The following is a 13632-nucleotide window of genomic DNA, read 5'->3' as shown; positions in this document are numbered from 1 at the left end:
TGAAATACATATTTGTTTCCTAGTACTGAAAACTAACTTCAGTGAAAGGTGTAAACAAATCCTAATATTTCTACATTAACTGACCTAGTTTAACATCAATGCAAGTAGATTCCTATGGGACATGATGTGTATTTTGACATTAATTATTATTCAACACTGGTACATTACTATTTCTTCAGTTTATGCACATCATAGGATATATATTTCATCCACTACTTAGCAAATTTATAGGCATTTGTTTCACTTTCAATCACTTCTTGCTCCAGAACACATGTATTTCCCTATGTTTCTTGACTGGTCTTTTCATGAGACTTTTTTTTAAATATATTATTTTCAATTTCCATGATCAATTTTTAAGCAAAACTCACACACCCTTCATGATTAAACATAACCCTAAGATGACCATTAGATATATAACTGGTTGGAATGATTGATTGTGTATCATTATAACATTTCTTATATATTTCCAGATATCCATTCAATCCATTATTTAAAGTGGATCCAGTTATATTATTTATTCCCAGTATGGTCTATTCATATGTTATTGCTATATTCATAGACAGAGGGTATACCTATTTGTAACCCAATACAAATTTATATGTCTTCAAAATATTGCTCCTGGAAATGGTGGAAGAAATACTCATGTCACGTGATATACATATACATTTTATCACAGAAATATTCTGGACACAAAAAAGCAAAGGTCACACTTTCAATTGTACCAAAGCCTAAATGGAAAGTGAGCATGGATTACTAAAAACATCCATGTCCAGGTTGCCTAATGCTGTCAAATGTCAATCCTATTGGTGACTGCATATTTGTTTCTTCCTAAGATTATATATTCAACCTCAAGCCTGTTGAAAATGTCTAATCCTATCACTCACTTTGTACATTGCTTGATTTCCTAATGTCTTTATTGATATCTGCTTTCCCTCATATTTTCCCCAGTTCATCATTGTGACTGACTCTTCACATGTGCTGACATTTACACTCACTCTCTAACCGAAACCCTATTGCTAAAGAACTTTTTGTCCAAATCCTATACTCACTCTTCATTCTAAACCTAACGACTACCTTCCTCATCATACTGAATATCGCTTTTTGACTGGATGTTCAATTCAACATTCAATCATCCAAGGTACAAGGTCCTATGCCATTGTATATTGATTTATCTGAGACAACTGTGCAGCACATAACTCAAAGCTAAGTATACCACTTAAGGGTCCAGTTCCCTTCTGGGCTTCAAATCTTTCCTAATTTTCTGCTTTCATATTTATATTTCACCTATATACTCTTGTAAATATCGAAGGTTGCCAATACCATTATTCATCTCGCAAAATGATTCGTAACCCAAATCAAACATGTTATTAACCCTAAACATACACTGTTCCCTCAATATAACTTACAGAAGAGCAGGGACAGAGTTGGTCTTACAATATAGGAATGTAGGTGATCTTCCACCTTCTGAGAACCTCAAAGATCCATGGAGAAATGATCCTTGGAGAAGATTTATGCAGCTGTGTAGGACCTGAGATAGCAATAGAAATCTTCCATGGGAAACAACCTGGTCAGGATGAATTGATGGGTCTAAATCAGCCTCTCTCTTCTTATTGTAGAGAAGTTGGAAGAAACCAGGCCTGTGTGGAGAGCTGTTCCCGGGTGCCTAAGGTTGATATTCCATTCTAACTTCTGAATGTGTCACAGGATGTTGGGGCAGCCTCCATCTCATGGGACCCTTGGAATCAACTGTTAGGACAAAGTGGTTTTCAAGGCAGTGACCTCATTCAGTTCCTGAAGGAAGTGACCTCTCCTCACTTCCTTGGTGATGGAATTCTCTGAACTTGGGATCCAGGAAGCCAGGCACCCAGAGCCAGTCCCAGTCCTAGTCCCATTGGGCTAACTTGTTTGCTTTTCCCAAGGACAGAGTCAGTCTTTCTTGGTACCTACTGATGTGAGGATGGCCAAATGCCAGCAGAGCTCTGAAGAGGCACCTTTCCTGAGAAAGCAGGTAGTGGCTCACCGCTGTCTCCTGACAACTTCACAGAGTTGGCCAAGGAGACCAGATCTGAGACAGGACAGGCCATTTCGGGGGAACATAATATGGCCCACCAGTCAGAAGATACTCTGGATAGTCACAGACCTACTTGGGGGAAGGAGGTGGCTTTGCCGTTGTGAGTGTGAGTTTGTGGTTTTTTTCTCATGTTCTGAGAATAGGTAGGAAAGGCGTTTTTTTTGGTGTGGAGTGGACTGTTTCTAGTAAGTCCTTTGACATTGTGAGGGTTTCTATGTCTGTGTATCCCACTGTATCCGTGGTTGTAGACATTAGAAAAGAGAATGCATCAATGGATTTGTTTTCTCTAGTAGAAAGCTTCCCCACATTAATACTGCCCAATTGATTAATGGACTTCACTTTGCCTTATGGATGGGCAACACCTACTGTCTTCTTAAGTTACTGTTTTCTTCGTGAATTCTGGCCACTCTACAGAATACGCTCATGGTTATGTGTCCCAGATATGTAACACCACAAGGCTCTGTGACATAGCCATGTACTGGATAGCTGAAGAGAATGAGAGCATCTCAGAAAACTCAGATATCAGTGGGACCAGTAAAGTCTCAGTGAAGAAACCCTTCTTGGGCCATTTGCTTACTTCTGTTTCAATTACCCTGAATGTCAGGAAGGTCTTTGCCTCATGCCAACCCTTTGTGAAGCCTGAAGAAAACTGTTTTCATATGGAAATGAATGGGCTTCACCTGTGGCTCTTTGCTTAATTGCTTTGGAATGGGATGTGTCTGAATCAGTCTCTGGTCCTTGTGTGAGGCTGTGACTTAGATTCTCAGCACCCAATGGATCTAAAGAAAAATCCCATGTGCTTCCCAAACCGAAATGGCCAAAAGAGAAGTCATTGTGGATGAATTTTTGGCCTTCTTGTTTTAGGTTCCTGACCTCTATCATGTGAGAATAGGGATCCTTTGGATTAAATGAGTTCTTCAAATCCCTGCAGAGGATAGCCCATATGTGCTTGGGTTTTCTCATGACTCGAAATCACATAAAGAATCTATATCTTGAACTCTGGCGTGATTCCCCTTAGAGACTGAGTTCTGGAACTGAACTCAGAGAAGTATTGCCATGAATTGTGTTGGGATTTTAGAAGGCCATGCATAAGACTCACCCATGGAAACTGAGATCTAGGCCAAGGGTGTCTTTCCACAAAACAATTGGAATCTCAGCCAGGATATCACATGATTTTATTCTGAAAGATTGGCAGGTATAGTTGAGAGTCAAAACACACATGGACCTCATATTGTAGGCCTCAATTTGACTGGCTTCATGTGACCTTTTGGCAACTCTTTGAGAAGCCTTGCCTGTGAGTGTTCTCCAGAGCTTTCATTGAAATGAGCTTTCTCAACACTTAATGGTTCCTGAATGATTTGAAACCCACAGTGCCTCCAACTTAATCTTTGAAAAATGGCTAGATAAATACCATGAAATTTTTGAAATTCCCATGACCAGGTGGCACTGGAGAAACTTTGGAAGTCCTGTGGTTGATCATGTGTATACCAGAGAATGCCTTGTTTTACTGGGTTTTATGAAAATGCTGTAGAACAGAGATGCCAGTAATTTGTATCCTGCTGATTAGTGGGCCTAGAGCAGTGGTGGGCAGGTGTGTGATAAAACACCATGGTGGGGCCATGTGCATCGGCCATTGGCTTCCAAATGGATTATGACTGACATAGTGCAGAAATCAGACACTTATATGTAAAGGCATTTTTTATATGGAGAGGTTTCAGGGCAATGTTCAGAATCAGTTTACTATGGTTATTGGGGCAAGCTATGTGGGATAGAAGCCTGGTTGGTGCATTCTCCTGCAGACCCTGACCCACCACACGTGACAGAACTCCCTCCAGCACTGTATCCTAGTAGAACTCCTTGTATTTGGTGAAGCAAATACCAAATTCCCAGTGCAGCAGCAAGAAACACCACGAAAAGTGGAGGATGACCAAATGTCTTCACAGTCCACACGAGGAGACACTTAGCCTCCAGTGGCCACAGTTTACCTACAAAGAGAGAATTCAGCACTGCTGCCTCATGGTCATTGGAATATAAGAAACCATGTCTTCCAGGTCACATAGATGCAGACCCTTCTTTGATGGTCTCACTACAAGGGAAGTTAAAGCTCATGACAACAACATATATTTCAAGTGCCCAACCTCAGAGGCAGTTTCCCAAGAAGTCTTAGGCCAGCAGAGCTCCATGTTTGTGGAGTGTTTACCCTGTTCTTTACTTTTGGAAACTCCTCTACCACCTCCAAGGTTGTGAACTCCCGAGCATATTCCATTCCAGATATGTATTCACAGATTTTCACACTTTTCTACTCTAATTGTGTCTTACTTGGGGCCAAAGTAATATCAAGGCATTGTTCTGAATGTGAGTGGGAAGATTTTTGTGTAGCACATATTTACATACACTTGTAAAATTTACATATTTACAATTAGATTCATTTTTCAATTTTCTATTTGAAATACTGAAGCCCTGAAACTAACACATACCCTACTATACTCTGACTAATAATTCTAATATGATGGTGAAAAATAACCGAAACAGAATAGAAATACAAGCAGTTCAGAAGAGGCATGGTGTATTGTTACAATTGCCTTTTGCATTATATAGTGTAGGAGTTATAAATCTAGTCAATTTTTTGTTGAAATAGTTCTACATGTGTTTTTAAAATTAACCAATATGTGAATTCCTGTCTCCCTTTCTCTGTAGCCTATTCAGCACATGTATTTTTATATGCACATATAGAATTCTACCTGGTACCACACGTACATACTTGTGAGGTAACTGAATTGGCAGATGCAAATTGTGAGAAAGGATCACTCCTCCTAAATGCTTTTGGAACTGAAAATTCAACCTATGGGTGAGCTTCCTAGTTGAATAACATTATACATTAATCCATGTTCAGTAAAATGAATATTTTTCGATCTGTGGATTATATATATTTCATGATGAATTTTGATTGGCATTTATATTGCTACTTTTTTTTCTTTTATTGGTTGCTCAAAACATTACAAATCTCTTGACATATAATATTTTATACATTAGATTCAAGTGGCTTATGAACTCCCATTTTTAGCCCAAATAGAGATTACAGAATCACACTGGTTACACATCCACATTTTTACATAATGCACTATTAGTTACTGTTGTATTCTGCTACCTTTCCTATACTCTACTATCTCCCCTCCCCTCCCTTCCTATCTTCTCTTTTTCCCCCATCTACTGTAATTCATTTAACTCCATGTTTATTTTCCCATTCCACTCACAACAATATGTAATTTTTTGTAACAATGAGGGTCTCCCTCCATTACCATGCAATTTCCCTTTTCTCTCACTTACCCTCCCACCTCATGTCCCTGTTTAAAGTTAATTTTTCTTCCTGCTATTGCTCCCTGCTCTGTTCTTAGTTGCTCTCATTATATCAAAGAAGACATTTGGTATTTATTTTTTAGGGATTGGCTATCTTCACTAAGCATAATCTGCTCCAGTGCCATCCATTTTTCTGCAAATTTTATGATTTTGTCATTTGTTAGTGCTGCGTAATACTCCATAGTTTATAAATGCCACATTTTTTTTTTATCCATTCATCTATTGAAGGGCATCTGGGTTGGATCCACAGTGTATCAATTGTGAATTGTACTGCTATGAAAATAGATGTGGTAGTATCCCTGTATTACTCTCTTTTAAGGTCTTCAGGGAATAGTCCAAGAAGGGCAATAGCTGAGTCAAATTGTGGTTCCATTCACAGCTTTCCCAGGAATCTCCATACTGCTTTCCAAATTGGCCACACCAGTTTACAGTCCCACCAGCAATGTACAAGAGTATCTTTTACCCCACATCCTTGCCAGCACTTGTTGTTGTTTGACTTCATAATGGCTGCCAATTTACTGGAGTGAGACGGTATCTTAGGGTGATTTTGATTTGAATTTCTCTGACTGCTAGAAATGGTGAGCATTTTTTTATGTACTTGTTGAATGATTGTATGTCCTCCTCTGAGAAGTGTCTGTTCAAGTCCTTGACCCATTTGTTTATTAGGTTATTTGTTATCTTATTGTCTAATTTTTTGAGTTCTTTGTATATTCTGGATATTAGGGCTCTATCTGAAGTGTGAGGAGTAAAAATTTGTTCCCATGATGTATGCTCCTTATTTTCCTCTCTTATTCTTTCTCTTGCTGATAAAAAAACTTTTCAGTTTAAGTAGTTCCATTTGTTGATTCTTGTTATTAACTCTTGTGCTATGGGTGTCCTATAAAGGAATTTGGAGCCCGACCCCATAATATATAGACCAGAGCCAACTTTTTCTTCTATCAGACACAGAGTCTCTGATTTGATATCTAGCACCTTGATCCACTATGAGTAAACATTTGTGCATGGCGAGAGAAAGGAATTCAGTTTCATTTTGTTGCATATGGATTTCCATTTTTCCCAACACCATTTGTTGAAGATACTATATTTCCTCTATTGCATGCTTTTAGCTCCTTTATCAAATATAAGATAGTTGTAGCTTTTTGGATTAGTCTCTGTGTCCTCCATTCTGTACCATTGGTCCACCCGCCTATTTTGGTACCAGTACCATGCTGTTTTTTTTTTAAATTAATTTTATTGTAGGTTGTTCAAAACATTACATAGTTCTTGATATATCATATTTCACACTTTGATTCAAGTGGAATATGAGTTCCCATTTTTACCCCATATACAGATTGCAGAATCACATCAATTGCACAACCATTGATTTACATATTGCCATTCTGGTGACTGTTGTATTCTGCTGCCTTTCCTATCCTATACTATCCCCCCCTCCCCCCTCCCCTCCGCTCTTCTCTCTCTACCCCCTCTACTATAATTCATTTCTCCCCCTTATATTTTTCCTCCTTTCCCCTCACTTCCTCTTGTATGTAATTTTGTATACCCCTGAGGGTCTCCTTCCATTTACATGCAATTTTCCTTCTCTCTCCCTTTCCCTCCCACCTCTCATCCCTGTTTAATGTTAATCTTCTTCTCATGCTCTTCGTCCCTACTGTGTTCTTAGTTACTCTCCTTATATCAAAGAAGACATTTGGCATTTGTTTTTAAGCGATTGGCTAGCTTCACTTAGCATAACCTGCTCTAATGCCATCCATTTCCCTCCAAATTCTATGATTTTGTCATTTCGTAATGCAGAGTAATATTCCATTGTGTATAAATGCCACATTTTTTTTTATCCATTCTTCTATTGAACGGCATCTAGGTTGGTTCCACAGTCTTGCTATTGTGAATTGTGCTGCTATGAACATGGATGTAGCAGTGTCCCTATAGTGTGCTCTTTTTAGGTCTTTAGGGAATAGACCGAGAAGGGGAATAGCTGGATCAAATGGTGGTGCCATTCCGAGCTTTCTAAGAAATTTCCATACTGCTTTCCAAATTGGGCGCACCAATTTGCAGTCCCACCAGTAATGTACAAGAGTACCCTTTTCCTGACATCCTCGCCAGAACTTGTTGTTGTTTGACTTCCTACTGGCTGCGAATCTTACTGGAGTGAGATGGTATCTTAGGGTGGTTTTGATTTGCATTTCTCTGACTTCTAGAGATGGTGAGCATTTTTTCATATACTTGTTGATTGATTGTATGTCCTCCTCTGAGAAATTTCTGTTCAGGTCCTTGGCCCATTGGTTGATTGGGTTATTTGTTATCTCATTGTCTAATTTTTTTAGTTCTTTGTATATTCTGGATCTAACGGCTCTGTCTGAAGTGTGAGGAGTAAAGATTTGTTCCCAGGACGTAGGCTCTCTATTTACCTCTCTTATTGTTTCTTTTGCTGAGAAAAAAACTTTTTAGTTTGAGTAAGTCCCATTTGTTGATTCTAGTTATTAACTCTTGTGCTATGGGTGTCCTATTGAGGAATTTGGATCCCCACCCCACAGTATGTAGATTATAGACAACTTTTTCTTCTATCAGATGCCATGTCTCTGATTTGATATCAAGTTCCTTGATCCACTTTGAGTTAAATTTTGTGCATGGCGAGAGAAAGGGATTCAGTTTCATTTTGTTGCATATGGATTTCCAGTTTTCCCAACACCATTTGTTGAAGATGCTACCCTTCTTCCATTGCATGCTTTTAGCCCCTTTATCGAATATAAGATAGTTGTAGTTTTGTGGATTGGTTTCTGTGTCCTCTATTCTGTACCATTGGTCCTCCCGCCTGTTTTGGTACCGGTACCATGCTATTTTTGTTACTATTGCTCTGTAGTATAGTTTGAAGTCTGGTATAGGTATACCGCCTGATTCACACTTCCTGCTTAGCAATGTTTTTGCTATTCTGGGTCTTTTATTTTTCCATATGAATTTCATGATTGCTTTCTCTATTTCTATAAGAAATGCCATTGGGATTTTGATTGGTATTGCATTAAACCTATTGAGAACTTTTGTTAATATCGCCATTTTGATGATGTTAGTTCTACCTATCCATGAACAGGGTATATTTTTCCATCTTCTAAGATCTTCTTCAATTCTCTCTTTAGGGTTCTGTAGTTTTCATTGTGTAAGTCTTACACCTCTTTTGTTAGGTTGATTCCCAAGTACTTTATTTTTTCTGAGGATATTGTGAATGGGGTGGTTGTCCTCATTTCCATTTTAGAGGATTTGTCGCTGATATACAGTAATGCCTTTGATTTATGCGTGTTGATTTAATATCCTGCCACTTTGCTGAATTCATTTATTAGCTCCATTAGTTTCTTTGTAGACCCTTTTGGGTCTGCTAGGTATAGAATCATGTCATCTGCAAATAGTGATAATTTGAGTTCTTCTTTTCCTATTTTTATGCCTTTAATTTCTTTCGTCTGTCTAATTGCTCTGGCCAGTGATTCGAGAACTATATTGAACAGAAGTGGTGAGAGAGGGCATCCCTGTCTTGTTCCAGATTTTAGAGAGAATGCCTTCAGTTTTTCTCCATTCAGAATGATGCTAGGCTGAGGCTTAGCATAGATTGCTTTTACAATATTGAGGTATGTTCCTGTTATCCCTAGTTTTTCTAGAGTTTTGAACATAAAGGGATGCTGTACTTTGTCGAATGCTTTTTCCACATCTATCGAGATGATCATTTGGTTCTTATTTTTAAGGCTTTTGATGTGGTGAATAACATTTATTGATTTCCGTATATTGAACCAACCTTGCATCCCAGGGATAAATCCTACCTGATCTAGGTGGGCAATTTCTTTGATATGTTTTTGTATCCGGTTTTCCAGAAGTTTATTGAGGATTTTTGCATCTAGGTTCATTAGAGATATTGGTCTGTAGTTTTCTTTCTTTGGAGTGTCTTTGTCTGATTTAGGAATCAGGGTGATGTTGGCCTCATAGAATGCATTTGGAAGTTCTCCCTCTTTTTCATTTTCCTGAAATAGCTTGAAAAGTATTGGTATTAGTTCCTCTTTAAAGGTTTTGTAAAACTCTGCTGTATACCCATCCGGTCCTGGGCTTTTCATAGTTGGTAGTCTTTTGATGGTTTCTTCTATTTCCTCAATTGATATTGGTCTGTTTAGGTTGTCAATATCCTCCTGACTCAATCTGGGCAAATCATATGACTTAAGAAATTTATCGATGCCTTCACTATCTTTTATTTTATTGGAGTATAAGGATTCAAAATAATTTCTGATAATCTTCTGTATTTCTGAAGTGTCTGTTGTGATATTTCCTTTTTCATCCCGTATGCAAGTAATTTGAGTTCTCTCTCTTCTTCTCTTCATTAGCGTGGCTAAGGGTCTGTCAATTTTATTTATTTTTTCAAAGAACTAACTTTTAGTTTTGTCAATTTTTTCAATTGTTTCTTTTGTTTCGATTTCATTAATTTCAGCTCTGATTTTAATTATTTCGTGTCTTCTACTTTTTTGCTGTTGTTTTGCTCTTCTTTTTCTAGGACTTTGAGTTGAAGTATTAGATCATTTATTTGTTGGTTTTTTCTTTTTTAAGGAATGAACTCCAAGCAATAAATTTTCCTCTTAGAACTGCTTTGAATGTGTCCCATAGATTCCGATATGTTGTGCCTGTGTTTTCATTTATCTCTAAGAATTTTTTAATTTCCTCCTTGATGTCTTCTATAACCCATTGATCATTCAGTAACCTATTTTTCATTCTCCAAGTGATGCATGATTTTTCCTTACTTCTTTTATCGTTGATTTTCAATTTCATTCCATTATATTCAGATAAGATGCATGGTATTATCTCTACTCCTTTATATTGTCTAAGAGTTGCCCTGTGACATAATATATGATCTATTTTTGAGAAGGATCCATGTGCTGCTGAGAAAAAAGTGTAACTGCTTGATCTTGGGTGGTATATTCTATATATGTCAATTAAGTCTAGGTTACTAATTATGTTATTGAGTTCTATAGATTCCTTATTCAACTTTTCTTTGGAAGATCTATCCAGTGGTGAGAGAGGTGTGTTGAAGTCTCCCATAATTATTGTATAGTGGTCTATTAGACTCTTGAACTTGAGAAGAGTTTGTTTGATGAACATAGCTGCACCATTGTTTGGTGAATATATATTTATGATTGTGATGTCTTGTTGGTGTATGGTTCCCTTGAGCTGTATGTAGTGTCCCTCTTCATCCCTTTTGATTAACTTTGGCTTGAAATCTATTTTATTTGATATGAGTATGGACACTCCTGCTTGTTTCTGAAGTCCATATGAGTGATATGATTTTTCCCAACCTTTCACCTTCAGTCTATGTATGACTTTTCCTATCAAATGCATCTCCTGAAGGCAGCATATTGTTGGGTCTTGTTTTGTGATCCATTCTACTAGCCTGTGTCTCTTAATTCGTGAGTTTAAGCCATTAACATTTAGGGTTATTATTGAGATATGGGTTGTTCTTCCAGCCATATTTGTTTATTTATGTTACTAAACATGGTTTGTTTTCCTCTTTGATTATTCCCCCCCCCTTTACTGTACTCCCTCCCGCTGTTGGTTTTCATTGTTATTTTCCATTTCCTCTTCCTGCAATGTTTTGCCGAGGATGTTTTGAAGAGATGGTTTTCTAGCTGCAAATTCTTTTCACTTTTGTTTATAATGGAAGGTTTTAATTTCATCTTCCATACTGAAGCTTAATTTTGCTGGATACACAATTCTTGGTTGTAACCCATTTTCTTTCAGTGTTTGAAATATGTTATTCCAGGATCTTCTAGCTTTCAGAGTCTCCGTTGAAAGATAAGCTGTTATCCTGATTGATTTACTCCTAAATGTAATCTGCTTCCTTTCTCTTGTAGCTTTTAAAATTCTCTCCTTATTCTGTATGTTGGGCATCTTCATTATAATGTGTCTAGGTGTGGATCTCTTATGATTTTGCGCATTCAGCGTCCTGTAGGCTTCTAGGATTTGGGATTCTGTCTCATTCTTCAAGTCTGGGAAGTTTTCTCGTATTATTTCATTGAATAGACTGCTCATTCCTTTTGTTTGGACCTCTATACCTTCCTGTATCCCAATGACTCTTAAGTTTGGTCTCTTTATGTTATCCCATATTTCTTGAATGTTCTGCTCATGGTTTCTTAACAGCTTTGCTGAGCTGTCTATGTTCTTCTCCAGTTGAAATACTTTGTCTTCATTGTCTGATGTTCTATCTTCTAAGTGTTCTACTCTGCTGGTAGTATTCTCAATTGAGTTTTTAAGATGGTTTATTGTTTCCTGCATTTCCAGGATTTCTGTTTGTTTGTTTTTTATAACCTCGATATCCCTGTATAATTGATCTTTTGCTTCTTGGATTTGTTTATGTAATTCATTTTCGAAGTGGTCGAAGTGGTCTTTCATTGTCTGATTATGCTGTCTAATGTCTTCCTTGAGACTCCAGATCATCTGAAGCATGTATATCCTGAATTCTTTATCTGACATTCCATCTGCTGCAGATATTACCTCTTCTAAAGTTGAGTTGACCTGCATTGCTTGTGGTCCTTTCTTTCCTTGTCTTTTCATACTGATCGCGTTTCTTTCTGCTTGGTGAAACTGTTGTGTTATTGATTTTTCCCCCTATATATTTATATTGCTCTTGTATAGTTGCAAAGTCTCCCTCGCAGGCTTTGGCGGTGGTTCTGCCCCTCCTCCATTTGGGGCAATGTGCCTACCACGCCAGCAGGCCGCTGTGCCTGTACTTTCGGTGGGCCTGTTCTTTTGGTGGTCACAGGTCCGCCTCCCTTGCAGGCGTGAGCAGCAGCTCTGCCCCTCCGCTGGCCGCTAGGCCTGTTCTGTCTGTCGTTTGCAGGTCTGTCTACCTAACAGGCGCTGGTGGCGGCTCTGCCCCTCCCCCAACCGGGGTGATGTGTCAGACGGGCCACTGGGCCTGTTTTGTCAGTGGTCACGGTACCGCCTACATTGCAGCTGCGTGGGGCAGCTGTTCCCTTCTTCAGGTTTCTGGGCCTGACCTGCCGGTGGGTCGCAGGTCATTCATTTGTTAGTTCTAGTAGTTTTTGTAGACCCTTTTGTGTCTTCTATGTATAGAATAATGTCACCCGAAAATAGTGATAATTTACGTTCTTATTTTCCTATTTTTATGCCTTTTATTTCTTTAGTCTGTCTAATTGCTCTGGCCAGTGTTTCGAGAACTATATGGAATAGAAGTGGTGAGAAAGGGCATCCCTGTCTTGTTCCAGATTTTAGAAGAAATGCCTTCAATTTTTCTCCATTCATAATGATGCTAGCCTGAGGCTTAGCATAGATAGCTTTTACAATATCAAGGTAACTTCCTGTTATCCCTGTTTTTTCTAATGTTTTGAACATAAAGGGATGCTGTACTTTGTCAAATGCTTTTTTTTGCTTCTATCGAGATTATCATATGTTCTTATTTTAAGTCTGTTGATGTGGTGAATAACATTTATTGATTTCCGTATACTGAACCATCGTTGCATCCCAGGTATGAATCCTACTTGTTCATGGTGCATAATTTTCTTGATGTGCCTTTGTATTCGACTCACCAGAATTTTCTTGAGGATTTTTGCATGTAGGTTCATCAGATATATTGGTCTGTAGTTTTCTTTCTTTGAGGTGTCTTTTTCTGATTTCGGAATCAGCGTGATGTTGGCCTCATAGAATGAATTTGGCAGAGCTCCCTCTTTTTCTCTATCCTGAAATAACTTGAAAAGTATTGGTATTAAATCTTCTTTAAATGTTTTGTAAAACTCCGCTGTATAGCCATCCGTTCCTGGGCTTTTCTTGGTTTGTAGTCTTTTGATTGCTTCTTCTGCTTCATCCATTGACATTGGTCTGTTTAAATTGTGTGTATGCTCCTGACTGAGTCTGGGCAAATCATATGACTTAAGAAATTTATCGATGTCTTCACTATATTCTATTTTATAGGAATATAGGTTTTCCAAATAATTTCTAATTGTCTTCTGTATTTCGGAAGCATCTGTTGTAATATTGCCTTTTTCATCCCAAATGTTAGTAATTTGAGTTCTCTCTCTTCTTCTCTACATTAGCATGGCTAAGGGTCTGTCGAACATATTTATTTTTTCGAAGAACCACCTTTTAGTTTTGTTAATTTTTTCAATAGTTTCTTTTGTTTCAATTTCGTTGATTTCTGCTCTGATTTTAATTATTTCTTGCCTTCTGCT

Source organism: Callospermophilus lateralis, chromosome 15 (assembly GCF_048772815.1).
Source record: "Callospermophilus lateralis isolate mCalLat2 chromosome 15, mCalLat2.hap1, whole genome shotgun sequence".
Taxonomy (NCBI): Eukaryota; Metazoa; Chordata; class Mammalia; order Rodentia; family Sciuridae; genus Callospermophilus; species Callospermophilus lateralis.
This window is presented reverse-complemented; position numbering follows the sequence as displayed.